Source organism: Sturnira hondurensis, unplaced genomic scaffold (genome assembly GCF_014824575.4).
Source record: "Sturnira hondurensis isolate 20B ecotype Veracruz unplaced genomic scaffold, ASM1482457v3 Scaffold0020601, whole genome shotgun sequence".
Taxonomy (NCBI): domain Eukaryota; kingdom Metazoa; phylum Chordata; class Mammalia; order Chiroptera; family Phyllostomidae; genus Sturnira; species Sturnira hondurensis.
Window position 1 is genome coordinate 5022590 of NW_028093232.1, and position 16305 is coordinate 5038894.

Below are 16305 nucleotides of genomic sequence, written 5' to 3' on the forward strand. Positions count from 1 at the left end.
AGAGGTTATTATATATATTAAAGAAGTTACTACACATAAAGTAATGACTTAGTTATTTACTATGAATCAGGTACTTTAAATGCTTTACATGTATTACCTCAAATAAGAATAAAATAATACTCAAACTAATACTAGCTTTGTAAATTTAAATTATCTATCAGCAGTGAGTTGGTTTCCTAGCCTGCAACACAGTGATCATCCCTCATACAACTGTGTAAGTGATTAAATGATATGGTATATAACAACATGTGGCTCAAGACTTGTACTTTGAATTAGGAATGTCAACTATAAAGTAAAATTTTTATTTCTGAGTATGCATAAGCTTCCTGTGGAATTCTGTTTGGCACCCCATAAAGAAAAAGGTCAAGTTTAGGCCCTGACCAGGTAGCTCAGTTGGTTAGAGCATTGTCCCAGTATGCCAAGGTTGTGGGTTTGACTTCCAGTCAGGGTTCAAGAATCAACCAACAAATGTATAAATACGTGGGCAAAAACAAATTGATGTCTCTCCCTCTTTCTCTCTCTCAAATCAACAAAATAAATAAAAATAATTTAAAAAATAAAAAGACCAGGTTTCAAAATGGGATTAATCATGCCAACTAGTAGTCTTTAGAGAAACTTCATTGGAGAGATCATGTGGTAGTTCCTCCTGGAAATGAAAGGAGCCCGTCTAAGTGTAGCACAATCACCCTAGCGAAGGGCCTAGTATGATAACTCTAGCTACAAACCAGAATCTCGTGTGACTCTTTTAAAGCCACACTTAGCCAGACCCCATTTGTGAAGATTCTAACCCAAGCATTCTAGAATGGGGCCAAAGGATCTGTGACTTTAAAACTACTCAGTGTTTCTCATACACAACTAAGATTGAGAACAATTTCTCCAAGAATTAATTTCAAAAACTTGCAGACCTCTAAGAAACCATACAATGTACAGTGAGAGAATGGGAATTAAATTGCTAAACAGAAAGTTGACTCATATCACTTGACAGAACGGTACTGTGCTTTCCTTTGCCTCAAACTTCGGCTATTTGCCTTGTTTTGCCTTACAGATAATTGTTTTTCTTTTGAAGTTTCACTTGAAAAGGACTCTTAGGACACTTGAGAAAAATGCTCCAAGAATAAGGTAGGGCTGGAGATCCTTTAGTGTTAAGGTATATCAAGATCTTTCCAAGGCTTCAAAGTATTAAACAAAATGGCTTCTATTATAATCTTGTTCTCCCTACTTCAATATTCAACTATTAATAATTAGATGAATGATTCAAAGTTGCCAAATCTTACTGCCTATTCTGAACCATTCTTTGTTTATTGAGACCATCCTTACCAAATTTCTCACTTTTCTAGGCTGCTGACTAAAATAAAGTTTTGGGATTACCTGAGGACAACATTTAGGTATTGAAGGTCAATTTCTATTAGCTTTAAGAATCTAAAGATAATTATACACAATACTGAATTATTCTGTATCTTACGTTTTCTAATACTTTTTGTTATTTATTTATTTTATTTTTAATATGTTTTATTGATTATGCCATTACAGTTGTCCCATTTCCCCCCTTCATTCCCCTCCACCCTGCACACCCACTCCTCCATCCCCCCTTTAGTTCATGTCCATGTGTCACAAGTTCTTTAGATTCTATATTTCCCATACTATTCTTGCCCTCCCCCTGTCTATTTTATATCTACTGTCTATGCTACTTAGTCTCTGTACCTTCTTCCCCTCACACTCCACTGTTGCTAGCCCTCCATGTGATCTCCATTTCTATGGTTCCACTCCTGATCTAGCTGTCCTCTTAGTTTGCTTTTGTTTTAGGTGTGGTTGTTAATGACTGTGAGTTTGCTGTCCTTTCACTGTGCATATTTTTTACCTTCTTTTTCTTAGATAAGTTCCTTTAACATTTCATATAATAAGGGCTTGGTGATGATGAACTCCTTGAACTTGACTTTATCTGAGAAGCACTTTATTTGCCCTTCCATTCTAAATGAAAGCTTTGCTGGATAGAGCAATCTTGGATGTAGCTCTTTGGATTTCATGACTTGGAATACTTCTTTCCAGTCCCTTCTTGCCTGTAAGGTCTCTTTTGAGAAATCAGCTGACAGTCTGATGGGAATTCCTTTGTAGGTGACTGTCCCCTTATCTCTTGCTGCTTCTAGAATTCTCTCCTTCATTTTAGTCTTGGCTAATGTAATTATGATGTGCCTTGGTGCATTCTTCTTTGGGTCCAACTTGTTTGGGACTCTCTGAGCTTCCTGGATTCCCTGGAAGTCTATTGCCTTTGCCAGACTGGGGAAGTTCTCCTTCATTATTTGTTCAAATAAGTTTTCCACTCGTGGCTGTTCCTCTTCCCCTTCTGGCACCCCTATAATCTGGATGTTGGAATGATTAAAGATGTCCTGGAGGTTCCTAAGCCTCTCCTCATTTTTTGAACTCTTGCTTCTTCATACTTTTCTGTTTGGTCATTTTTTTCTTCCTTCTGGTCCTTTCCATTGATTTGATTCCCAGTTTCCTTCCCATCACTATTGGTTCCCTGTGCATTTACCTTCATTTCATTTAGTTTAGCCTTCATTTGTTCATCTAATTTGTGACTAAAATCAACCAGTTCTGTGAGCATCCTGATCACCAGCATTTTAAAGTGTGCATCCAATAGGTTGGCTATTTCTTGGTCGCTTAGAAGTATTGGCTCAGGGACTTTGAGCTGTTCTCCTTCTTGAGCCATAATGTTTTGGTCCATTTGCACTTCTTATGTTTGAGGTGTGGAGCCTTAGGTGTTCACCAGGGCGGGGCAATCCAGGTCACTAGGTTATGATGCTGTATGTGGGGGCGGGGTCAGAGAGGGGCAATGGCATTTTTTTCTGCTCTCTCGGATTTTGGTTCCCTCTGCTGCTTCCCACCAGCAAATTGGGCCCTTCTGGTGCTGGTTCCCAGATGTGTGGACCTGTGCACCCTCCAGGACCCTGTGGGTCTCTCCTACAAACTCTCTGGGAGCCTGGGAGCCTCTCCAGGCACCTTGACCCTGAAAGTCTTTCCAATTGGTGCTTTTAGGCTTTATTTCCTGGTGCTGGGGCCCTGTGTTGTGCGGTCTGTCTCACTGTTCATTTTTTCACCTGGTTTATTTGCACGCGAATGTGTGACCGTCGTCATCCAGCCACCTTGTGCCCTCACTGTTGACACCCTGGGTCTGGGCTCTGCCAACTGCTGCTTGCGCACCTGGGTTGGGTCCGGCCTCTTTTTCCTGCATGACCTGCTGACTCTGCCCCTCTTACCAGTCTGGATGAATGGTTCATTGTTGTCAGACTTCGGTACAGTTTAATTTTCTCTCTGTTTTGGTTGTGTTCTGGTTTCTAAATATTTGTTGTTCATAAATTTGGTTGTGTGAGGAAGTACAGTGTTTCCACTTACACCTCCATCTTGGCCACTTAGTTTTTAATTACAGTTAGCACACAATATTATATTAGTTTCAGGTGTACAACCCAATGATTAAATATTATCTAACTTACCAAGAGATCATCCCAATAAATCTAGTACCCACCTGAAATCACACATAGTTATTGTAGTATTATTGACTGTATTCCCTATGCTGTACTTTACATCTCTGTGAATATTCTGTAACTACCAATTTGTACTTCTTATCCCCTTCACTTTTTTACCCATCTTCTAACTCCCCTTCCATCTGGCAACTGTCAAAATGTTCTCTGTATCTATGAATCTGTTTCTGTTCTACTTGTTCATTTATTTTGTTTTTTTAATTTAATTGTTGATAGACATGTATTTATTGTCAGTTTATTATTCATATTTTAAATTTTTCCTTCTTTTAAAGAAGATCTTTATTTAACATTTTTTATAATACTAGTTCAGTGATGGTAAACTCTAGCTTTTTCTTGTCTGGGAAGCTCTTTATCTGTTCTCAGTTTTAAATGATAGCTTTGCTGGGTAAAGTAATCCTGGTTGTAGGTCCTTGTTTTTCATCACTTTAAATATTTCTTGCCAATCCCTTCTGGCCTGGAAAGTTTCTTTTGAGAAATCATCTGACAGTCTTATGAGAACCCCCTTGTAAGTAACTGTTTTCTTTTGCTGCTTTTAAGATTCTCTTTGTGTTTAACCTTTGGCATTTTATTGGTGTGGGCCTTTTTTGGTTCATCTTGTTTGGGATTCTCTGCACTTCCTGGACTTCTATGTCTATTTCCTTCACCAGGTTAGGGAAGTTTCTCATCATTATTTTTCAGATAGGTTTTCAGTTCCTTGCTCTCTCTCTTTTCTTTCTGGTACCCCTATGATATGAATGTTGGTATGCTTAACATTGTCTCAGTGGCTCCTTATACTATACTCATTTTTTTAACTTTTTTTTCCCTGTTCTGATTGGGTGTTTTCTGATTCCTTACCTTCCAAATCTCTGACTTGACCCTCTGCTTCACTTACTCTAACTGTTGATTCTCTGTAATGTAATCTTCATTTCAGTTGATGTATTTTTTTCATTTTTGACTGGTTCTCTTTTATTTTCTCTAGTTCTGTGTTTGTTTCCTATCTTTTTGTTGACAGTCTAACTAAGTTCATCTACTTTTCTCCTAAGTTCATTGAGCATACTTATAACCAGTGTTTTGAACTCTACATCTAGTAGATTGCTTGTCTCCATTTTGTTTAGCTCTTTTTCTGGAGTTTTGTTCTGTTATTTCATTTGGGACACGTTTCTTTGCTTCCTCATTTTAGCAGGCTCTCTGTGTTTATTTCAATGTATTACATAGAGCTTCTACATCTCTCAGGCTTGGTAGAGTGGCCTTATGAAGTAGGTACCCTGTAGGGTCCAGTAGCACAGCCTCTCGAATCACCAAGGCTGGGCACTCCAGGTGTGTCACCCTCTATGTGGGCTATGTACACTCTCCTATTATAATTGAGCCTTGATTACTGTTAGTACATCAACTGGAGGGATTTACCCACAGGTTGAGTGGCTGCAAGGACTGGCAACCACCATGGAGGTTCAGCTGTGCAGCAACCCACCCAAAGAGCAAGACTCACTTCAGTGGGGCTCTAGAACCCACTGAGTCGACCCATTGACGGTGTCACTTGCAGAGGTGGTTGGATGGTGCTTCAATGTGGCCTGAAGCTATCCATTGGGTTCACTGGTTCTGGGGCCTTCTGGGAGGTGCAGGCCAAGGTCAGCCACCACCTGTGTTCTGCCTGGGGCCACCGAGCATGAACCACAAAGAGATCTGCAGATGGCTTCCACTTGTACTCAGCTTAGAGGTGCCCAGGTGACACCAAGCTGTGAACCAAGGCTGGCTGCTGTTAGTGCCAGGCCTGGAGCCACTTAGTACAAAATGCAGGTCATGCCAAGGCCATATGCTGCTTGTTTGAGATTTTAGGAAAGTCTGAAGCATGAGCCAAGACAGGAAAAGCCACTGGAAGCAGCTTGGGTGGACCCACAAGCTGAGGAAGGCAAGAGGTCTCAGAGAATCACCAGCATGGGGCTAAGTGTTAGCTGGGTTGATGGAACCTCAGAAATGGTGTCTGCCTGCTGGCTCTGTGGGGGTGGGCTCAGAAAAGGAACAGCCTGGTTGGTGTGGCTCAGTGTGTTAGGCATCATCATGCAAACTGAAAGTTTGCTGGTTCAATTTCCAGTTAAAGCACATGCCTGGGTGGTGGGCCAGGTCCCCAGTTGGGGGCATACAAGAGACAACTGATCAATGTTTCTTGCATTTTGATATTTCTCTCTGTCTCCTTCTCCCTCCCTTCTACTCTCTCTGAAAATAAATAAGTAAAATCATTTTTTCAGTCCTTTAATTATTTTTATTACTCAAAGAAACTTCATTTTTTTATTTAGCCTTTTGATTCTGTGCTTGTGCCTCCAATACTTTCACAGAGACTTTCTGCTCCTCACTAAGGAAAGCATGATTGATCCTGTCACAGACACACTTAGCACACATGGATCCACTGTTGGCCCTGCTGATATGTTTTTTTTCATTTTAGACAACCTCATCAGAACTTTAGGTCTCACAGCATGAACTCCACAAAGTCAGCCTGGGCCCACGCCATATGCAGATTTTGGTGCTTTCCCAAACTTCTTGGTGTAAAGGTAAACAATTCTATTACCAGGGATTCAGGACAGCCTAGTTTTGTTAGAGGCTGTATTGTAGGACAGTCTCTGACAGTATATCAAACACTGGAGCATTGTTAATGCCTAACGACACCATTCCCAAATGAGTAAATAAATAAAATCTTTAACAAAAAAAAAGGAAAGGAACAATGGCCTCTGCCAGCACTTCTGTTTGGAAGAAAGCTACCCCTCCGGCTCTCACCCTGATGCCAGACAATTCAGCAACTGCCTCTATGTCCCTGGTGCCCTTCAAACTACCACCCCAGCACTGGAGCTCAGAGAGAGAAAGTCCAAGTAAGTCTGTGTGCAGGACTGGGACTCCAACTACTATCCATCTCACTCAGCCACAATTCCCACTGCTTTTTACAGACAGAATTTGTGGGGACTTCTCTTACTGGCACTGGAATCTTGAGCTGGGGCTGGTTCCCTCTCTCCACAGAGGAGAATTCCACAGCTGATATATCCCTCCTGATTTTTATCCACCACACGTGGGTGTGGGACCAGCCTGTTCCACATCTCTGCCCCTCCTACCAGTCTTGATGTGGCTATTTCTTTATATCCTTAGATGTAGAACTTCCCTTCATCTAGAATTAGGCAATTCTGAATGACAGTTGTTCTGAGTTTAGCTGTAACTTTGATGTGGTTGTAGGAGGATTCACATACCACATTTACTTACTCCACCATCTTGACCAGAAGCCCCACTGTAGCCTTTATTTTCCAGAGATCCAATTCACTTCATAATGTGTTTGTGGCTCTAATATAATCATTAATATGCAGTGTAAGCTTTAAAGACCCACACTGGCTTGTGTTCCTAAGAGTCTAAATCCTTGGACTTAATCACCTACATGCCCTCAGGAAAACTGACATTTAATAGTCTAGTTCTGTGCCCTTTCTCTATGCCCTAGGCATGATGCAAAGCAGAATTGAAATGAGCTATTCTAATCACTTTTCTATCTCTGCTGCTTATGCCAGTCTGCCTTGATTCCGCCCCCCCCCCCCCAATCAGACTATGCTGTCCCTGATTTGCAGAAATCTCAGCTGCAGCTGTTGCCTGGAAATGTGAAGGGCCTTGGAGTTAACATCTTCTCGAATAGCTAAAGACAAGGGAAAATAATCCTCCTACAGGCAGTAAAATGCAGCATATTTGAGATAGTGTGTTCTTAGATCACTTCTGGGAGTCTTCATATGTTAATGTCTACAACTTTAGAGGCTCAATACTGGCATTCTCAGATAATTATGAATTTGAACATGGTATACTGTTCATTCTTCCAATCCTCTCTCCCCAAAAGTAGCTATGCTGACCTGTCTGACAAGTAGCATTCTCATCTGGCAAAGAACTTAATTTAGATATGTTTGGAGAAGAGGTGGAAGAGGGAAATGCTAAACAGGTAAAGGAACCAGCTTCCCAGCCTTGCTTTCTCCAGCACTCAAGCTTATAATGTCAAATCCTTGGACTTCATCTTACCCCAATACTGCAAGTATTCCCAGGAATCCTTCCTGTTTAATACTCTATGTGGGGGAATGTACTCTACTTAAAACAATCTACAAGACTAAAAAATGGATCCCACACCTACCAAACCTTCCCTAAGCTCCTCTGTAATCCTGTCTCTCTTGATTTAACAGCCGAGGAACACCAGATTCAAAAAAAAACAAAAAATATGTATAAATGTTAGGGAGTTTTTGGTCTTCCAAGGCATACAAGCAGTGAGTTTCTCCTATTATCTAACTGGCTAGGCTATTTCTTTAGTTATCCAAGAGTTTCATAGGTAGGACTTGAGATACCATATCTTTTATACCACTCTTCTTTTGAGAAGAAAATATAGGCCTATGTCAAGACTACCGCATCTCAAATGTCAATATTTTCTTTGCCAACCCAAGGTTTCTGCTACTTAGGATTCATGGAACCAGAAGCCTTAGAAATATATCCTTATGACCCAATCCACAGGATGTCAGCCAGTGGGTTACAATACCACCTGGCACTATGGAAAGGGGACTCAAATCTGTGTGCCAGCTAGCCTTTATGTGACAATATAAAAATGCCTAGTACATGTGTTACTTCTTCCTCTTTCCAGATAACACATATCATTCTCCTTCATGGAGAATGAATTTTAAATTTATTTTTAGAAAGAAGGAAAGGGAAGGAGAAAGAGTGGAAGAGAAACATCAATGTGTGGTTGCTTCTCACACCTACTGGGGACCTGGCCTGCAAGCCAGGCATGTGCTCTGACTGGGAATTGAACCAGCGACCCTTTGGTCCACAGGCCAGCACTCAATCCACTGAGCCACACCAGCCAGGGAACCTTCATTTATTCTTAAAACATTTGCTCCCGAAATGCTGGTTTGTAAAAGGTAAGATAAATCATCTTATAGAAGTTATTGGAATAGGAAACGAATACCTTTAAGTTGGACACTCAAAGTGAGATGGCTACTAATTTAAGTCATAGGCATGGCAAATGCCTAAGCTTCAATTACAAATTTTAAAAGAACTGTATTCGTGGGCTCTGAGTACTTCCATTCCTTCTTCTAAGGCTCCACTTAGGACTTTAATTTATCAAGGACTTGATTACATAAAATCCTCAATTCTTGTAAGAGTATCAAGGCATAGAAAGACTAATTCTTAAAATAATGAAGGAGAAAGAATTAGTCTACATGCACCATATGAAGCTCCCTGACCAAACAACCTTGAAGGGAACAGCCAAGAGTTAGAAGAGCCACCAGTGGAGTGACCCACCATATACACAGGGGAAAGAGAAGGTGCAGAGGAACTATATAAAGCAGAAGCTAGCACAAAAATTAGTAAATCCTACTCTGGCATTTAGTAATTATTTTTGATAAAGTAACTTTAATCTCATAAAATTGGTTACACAGACTAATTCTCTAGCTCTGGTTTCCAGCTAACTTGACTCTTTTGGTCATTTTCTATGGTGACTCAAGAGACATAAAAAAGAGACTGGATAAAAAACATCCTAACAACTCTAAGTCCAACAGAACAAGTAGAGTAACTTTTTAAATTAATATCATAGTTTTAACATACATTAACAATAGTAATGTATGTTACTATACATTTAACAATAGTAATTAACATATGAACATAATTTTAACTATTATCTCTAATGTTGTATCATAAATCTTCAAAGTTTCTTACACAAGCTTTTCTTCTTTAAAAAATAAACTATATTTTCTATTCTAAGTCCTCCTCCTCCCCAGAAGAATGTAGAAAAAATCCTAACAGCTTTAAATCAGACTTTGGAGAAAGAACTGCCTTAAACCCTTAAACCCTATTTGAAATGCTACTAACACACATCAAGGTCAGGACTTCCATAAAAACACTTGCTATCAAAATGACACTACTTCAATGTACTCTTTCTACCCACAGGTCAGAACAACTGATGGAGAAGTGGATTAAAAAGACAACAGACAGAAGATTTATTAAATCTTTTTTAAAACTTTGGAGAAATCTTAATTGTCATGTTTTATATAACAACTCTTATCACTGTTGCCATCTTAACATGTTTTTATTTATTTAAATAAAGAACATTTTTCCTATGACAAAGTTCATTTGGTTTTTTATTCTTCTTTCTTTTCCTGTCCTTATTTGTCAACCATAAGGGGTAGAGGGCTTATTTGCCTATTTCCCTTAGTAGGGGAAATACAGTCATCGTGTGGGCTATAATGCCATTCCTTAATTAGGTTCTTTATCCTCCAATTTTTTCTTTGTACCTCAAAGTCATTTACTATTTGACCATCAGATCAACTTTGTTCAATCAATTCTCTGTACAAATCTTCCATGCTTAAAGGATATAGTTTCTATGACAAGCGAGCTTGGAACATGGCTCCTAATCTACCTTCTGAACTCTATAAAAATCAGTTTACTCCCATCCTAAATATGCCTTATTCTTTCCCACTGTCTTCATTATATAATGTCACCCCTTTGCCCTTCAACTATTCAAATACCTCTTCTAGGTTTTTATTAAGTCCCATTCTTTTTTATTTATTTATTTTTTAATTTTTACAGGGGAAGGGAAGGAGAGAGGGAGAGAGAAATATCAATGTATGATTGCCTCTCATGGGTCCCCCACTGGGAACTGGCCTGCAACCCAGGCATGTGCCCTGACTGGGAATCGAACTGCAGTTATTTGGTCCACAGGCCCACACTCAATCTACTGAGCCAAACCAGCCAGGGCTATTAAGTCCCATTCTTAATCCTCACCTCATTTAAACTTCCCTGTCAATTATATCACAGTTACTTTTCTCAGTTACATCACAAATCTTCCTGAGGGAAGCTAGAACCACATGCTGCTTTGTATTTGCTACCCTACTAGCCTGATCCTATGCATCTAATAAATATTCATTTGTTAGGAACTGCCCTGCCTGGTTTCAGGAGCTGTAACCCCCACACGGCTAAGGCTGAATGAGCAACTTTTAGACCATAAGCCACTAAGGAGACAAAGCTTACCTCCCTGGCAGGGCCACCACCTCTGTTCCTTTTTAATTCACCCTGCCTGGCCCCCAGTGCTTGATCGGTTAGCCAATGATGGGTAAGATTCCTCAAGGGAGGGACGACCTAAGACAGGCACCATCATGGGGAGCCCCCAGGGAAGGACTTGGGGGGCTATAGAAAAAGGGGGTGATGAACCCTTGCCCCTCAGCTTTGACATAGCCTGAGTCCTCATTCTGTCTGCAAGAAGTCTCCTAATCTCTTGGCTGCCTTACTTCCCCTGCCTGACCCAAGCCCAAAACAATGCAGGAGGTAGGTGTGTACCTGTGCTGGAAAGGGTGGATTTCCCAGGGTGATCAGACCTTAAAAAGAATGCATAAAATTCTATGAAACCTACTTTGCTAATACCCTCAATTTAAATGATAAGGGTCCAAGCCTGAAAAGAGTGTGTTTCCCCAAAATTTTACAGCCTTTTAACTATCTGACCCTGACTCAAAGTAGGCCCTCAGAGTTCTCTGAATATTATCTATTGTTTAATCATTTCTGCCTGACAATGATTGATCAACTTTATTCCTGTGCAAATTGAACCCAATAAAAGTTTGTCAAGGCAAGGTCAAAAGTTTGTCAAAGTTTGTTCTGAGTTTAGCTATAACTTTGTAATTTAGTATCCTCAAGAAGTAGTGTCATGACCTTGCCTTGGGGCACTCTCCCCTTGAGAGAGAAGCTGCACCATCCCTTTTCCTCCACAGGACTTAGTAGTCCATGTGAATTTGTCTCATATTTCATCCACAATGTGGTAGACCCCACAAGCCAGGGTCCACATCATTCATTTGGTGCTTAAACTGAACCAAGGTCCATTTTATAACAGGCCAAAAATTAGTTCCTCTTAAGCTGTAATTTTTTATTGCAACTAGTTATTTTTAAAATAATAACTTGGATCCTGGCTGGTGTGGCTCAGCAGATTGAGTGCAGAATGGGAACCAAAGGTTTGCAGGTTCTATTCCCGGTCAGGGCACATGTCTGGGTTGTGGACTGGGTCCCTGGTTGGGTATGTGAGAGAGGCAACCCATCAATGTTTCTCTGCACATCAATGTTTCCCTCTCTCCCTCCCTTCCCTTCTTTCTGAAAATAACTAAAATATTTATAAATAAAATAGAATAATGACTTGGTTGTTGCTAGTTTACTGATTAGTTCAGGTATATTTAGACTTACAATTAAAAGTAGAAGTTGTAGCCCTGGCCAGTGCAGCTCAGTTAGTTGGAGCATCATCCCATTGTGGGTTCAATTCCCAATCAGGGTACAAACCTGTTTCAGGTTCTATCCCCTGTCCAGGAAGCCTATGAGAGGCAACCAATCAATGTTTGTCCCTCACATCAATGTTTCTCTCCCTCTCCCCACCCCTACTTCCTCTCTCTCTAAAAGCAATGAAAAAAAAAGTCCTCCATTGAGAATAAAAATAAATAAATAAATAAGTAGAAGTTGTCAAATGAGTATTTTCTGCCCTTAGCAGTCTTATCCCTACAAAGTATTTTCTAGATCCTTTTCAAATAATCTTTTACTCAAATTAAAGCAGAAAACAGAAGGGAGAAAAACTAGATACTTTTAGTATCTAGCACATTCTAGCATACTTTGTACAAAGGAGGGATACTGACTCCCTTAAATTTATGTAATATAAACAAGACTTACTTTTTTCTCTTGATTAAGGCCTTACACATATTTTGAATTTTTTTAAATTACACTTTGGTATATTAACATCAGACTGTAAAAACAAAAGAATGCAAAAGCAAATAGCCCCAAAAGATACAAGATGTCTTCCCTTATCCTATTTTAGGTACCTGGAATCTACCCCTAGAAGGCCATGCTATCTCAGTGGGGGACCACATACTCTTTCCTCCAAACCAGGATACTCCTGAGCATGAGAGAGTGAATAATAATTATCCTGGGACAACCAAACAAAGCAGGCCAGGGACTCCAGTCTTAAGTGATAAAACATCACTTATAAGACAGGTGTGTCATTCAACCTGCAGCTACCAGATCTACTCAAATCCCACTTTGAGAACACTTGAGCCCTTAGGGAAAGACACAGTAGAAAATAGAACACCACATTTTTTATTCCTAGCATAACACTTGGCCAAAGCTTCAAGAAAGACCTAACAAACTTATAGAAAAATACTTACTTAACAAAGCAAAGTTTAAAAATGTCTCAGTCTTTATGGATTTCACAAGTCCTATTCCCCCATGTTCCCATAATAGGTGGCTTATGTCTCCATTTAACCTCCATTCACTCTGAGTTTTTATTACTAAACTATAAGATGCTTTAAAACAGGCATGATCTTGATTATATACTGGTCATGTGCCCACAAAATAATCAAAGTTGCTGAATGTAGAGAAACTATACTTTTCAGATATGGTGGGATAAAAAGAGATTTGGTGCTTTGGGCTATTTACACTGAATAAATCAACCTTTTGAAGTGCTTGGTAACCAGGTCTACTCCTCTCCACAAAAATGTCCTATCAAAGCAATTTAAATTATATTTATATAATAGTAAAGACTTTCCAACTATAAAGTTTCTTCTCTAAAATCAGGTTTTACATTCACAGTATGAACTCAAGGGGGGAAATTGCAAAGGCTCATTACTCTTACCCTAGATGAGTACCAAAATACACCCCATCAGTTCCAGATCTTTACCCCATTGTTGGTCCATGCTTTATAACCCTTTTTGCATAGGCCTTCCAAACAGCTGCAGTATAAAAACAGGAAAAGAAAAAACTCAAATATTTTAGTTTCTTCTTCCCACGTATTCCCTTACAAGGTAGACGACGTCTTACAATTGCAGCTCCTGACAAAATATACCTGTGCCCTCCAGTCAAATAATCAGCTATGTTTGTGGTACTATATTAAGTACTGCGGTGGCTATGGTCCATCATGAGGGAACAATGTTGACAACTATACTAGAAGACAATGGTTCTCAAACTCTAGTGGACATCAAAACCACTTGGAGAGCTTTTTCAAACACAAATTGTAGGCATCTCACCCCTGAGTTTTGGATTCAGAAAGTCTGTGGTGAGGCCCAAGACTTTGCTTTTTCTCAAGTTCCCAAGTGATGCAGATGTGGCTGGTCTGGGGACCATTCTTTGAGAACCAGCCCTGGTTGGTGTGCCTCAGTGGTTTGGGTGCTGGCCTGTGAACCAAGGGGTAACCAGTTTGATTCCCAGTCAGGGCACATGCCTGGATTGTGGCTTAGGTCTCCAGTGGAGGGCGCTTGAGAGGCAACCACACATTAATGTTTCTCTCCCTCTCTCCCTCCCTTCCCCTCTCTCGAAAAATAAATAAATAAAATCTTTTTTAAAGATTTTATTTATTTATCTTTAGAGGGGAAGGGAAGGGGAGAAGGAGAGAAGTATCAATGTATGGTTGCCTCTCATGAGTCCCCTGCTGGGAACTGGCCTGCAACCCAGGCATGTGCCCTAACTGAGAATCGAACCACAATCGTGTGGTTCGCAGGCCCGTGCTCAATCCACTGAGCTATGCCAGCCAGGGCCTTAAATAAAATCTTTTAAGAAAAAAAAAAGAGAGAACCACTAGTACAACACACAGTTTAAGTGCTGGGAGGGAAGGAAGACAGAAGGAAGTGATAAGAAAATGTAAAACTGTCCTTTACACAATTTTAAGTAAGTAAGATTTCTTTAGCATAATTCTGCCAGTCTACCACCTTTTCAACAACTTAACTTTACAGCAGTTTCCATTTCCTTATCTATCTGTTGATTAAGCATTGTCAAAGTGATAACTACAATGGTTTACAAACTTTGACTTACAATTTATATCTTAGATGCCAGCACCAGAAATGCTGTGAGGGGCTATTTGTTACTGAGCCCTGGGGAAAGGAACTACCTAGAAGGCAAGGAAAACATATAGAATTGGTTTCTCAAATACCTTGGTAACTATTATAAGCAATGTGGATTACACAGATATATAACATTTACATATTAGGACACAGAATGAATTTAAACTACAGGAAAAAAATCACTACCAGTTTTTCCATTCATCTTGTATCTGCCTGTACTTCTAGAGCTGGATCCTGGATATTCTTGACAAACTTCCATTAACAACTCTTTTATAAACATAAATTTATTTCCATTGATAATATAATGAAAATATCATAGAGGAAGTACCTCTCCCTGCTACTTTGCCTAAAAAAATTATAACCAGCCCCAATTTTTCACCCTCCTCTAAAGCAATACTTCCCAATCTATTCTCATCAACAAACGCATCTATTTTGTCTCCCTATAGATCTCACATTTTGAAATATTTTACAACTTCAGTTATTGAATAATTTTCTATTTTAATTATATTCTTAACTACTAATCAGAAACCATAATTAGATGAGAGAGCCAGGACTTGGCTGACAACATTCAAACCAGAAAAAAATAAATTTAATATTTCACTCTTCTAATGGGTTAGAATTCAAGTTTTAGTGGGCTTTCTGAAAGACTGAAAGTCTTTAAAGAATCTCAAGGACTACTGAAATTGTTTCAATTCTAAAAGCTGAGAAAACTGATTTGCTAACAACAATGTTTTTTCCAATCACTATAGTAGAGATCTGTCATTTTACTCACTAGTCCAGAGTCTTTGTTTTTAACTATTAATTATTAATTCTAAAATATAATGTCAGAATTATCACCAGACAGAATCACCACAGATGAGATTCAGTTTAAGGGTATTAATCCCAGCTAGCTCCTAGAATGACCCTGTGTAAATGCCTTGGTCTCTCATTGCTTTTTCCTTTTCAAATATACTCAAACTGGCTTTAAAAAAAAAAGTCTGAAAGAAAGCTCAGCAGGGATCTCAGATAAAGCAGGAACTTTCTTTGTTGGAAAACATAAAGCATTTTAGAATACAAAGAATAAACGTGTGGTGCATTTTTTATTTTAAAATCTCCACTGAAGGGCAGTTTGAGTTTTTTGTTTATTTTTATTTTTTGAAAGTTGGTGGGCTTGTTTACTGTTGCTATATAGAACAGCTTTATCAGTTGAGGATCCTCTCACCCTGACAAGGCATTAGTGAATACAGCTGAGTCTGACTTTAGATTCTGATTGGTACCCACTCCCCATCCTCGCAAGCCCTTAGCTCTTTCTTCCTCAGAAATTTCGATCTGCGGGTGTCTGAATGAAAAGTACTTATAGGTCACAGTAACAGTGTCAACATTTTCACCAGAGTACTGCAATTTAAAAGCCTAAAACAAAATCACATTTTGCTTCAAATCACACTGGCCCCACCAATCTGCATGAATGATGTGCTAAATTCAGAGGTTTAGGATTTCATAAAGATTACTTTAGGATATTCGTAACACTCTAAAACTGATTTGCCCAAACAGCCGCTTTTTCTAAAATGCTTTGTGCTAAGCCTGAATTGAAGCTTTTATTCTTAGCAATTATCTTTCAAGAAGCACTTTAACAGCTTGCTTCTTCTTCACAGGAATCATCTTGGGCACCCAGGTGAAAGAACAGCTTTTGTAAATGCAAAGCAGTGCCCAGGTCAGTGGCCCTCAGCTCTTACTGCACATTAGAATCATCTGGGTAGCTTTTAAAAAATAGCTATGCTAAAAAAAATAGCTATGTTCATCCATTTCTGATTAATTGGTATGTGATGAGAAATTGGCATAGTGTGTCTTTAAAGCACTCCAGTTGATTCTAATGCACAGGCTAAAAAGTCTAACCACCAGTCTAACAACAAGAAAGGCTTAAGCCCAGCTTTCATTAACACATTTCTTTTTAAGAATTTAGTATG

At 39.4% G+C, this 16305-nt stretch overlaps 1 pseudogene; it reads right to left on the minus strand.

Moving 5' to 3' along the window:
* Positions 1-5798: 5798 nt before the first annotated feature.
* Positions 5799-6154, minus strand: LOC118975996 (60S ribosomal protein L34-like; annotated as a pseudogene).
* Positions 6155-16305: the final 10151 nt, after the last annotated feature.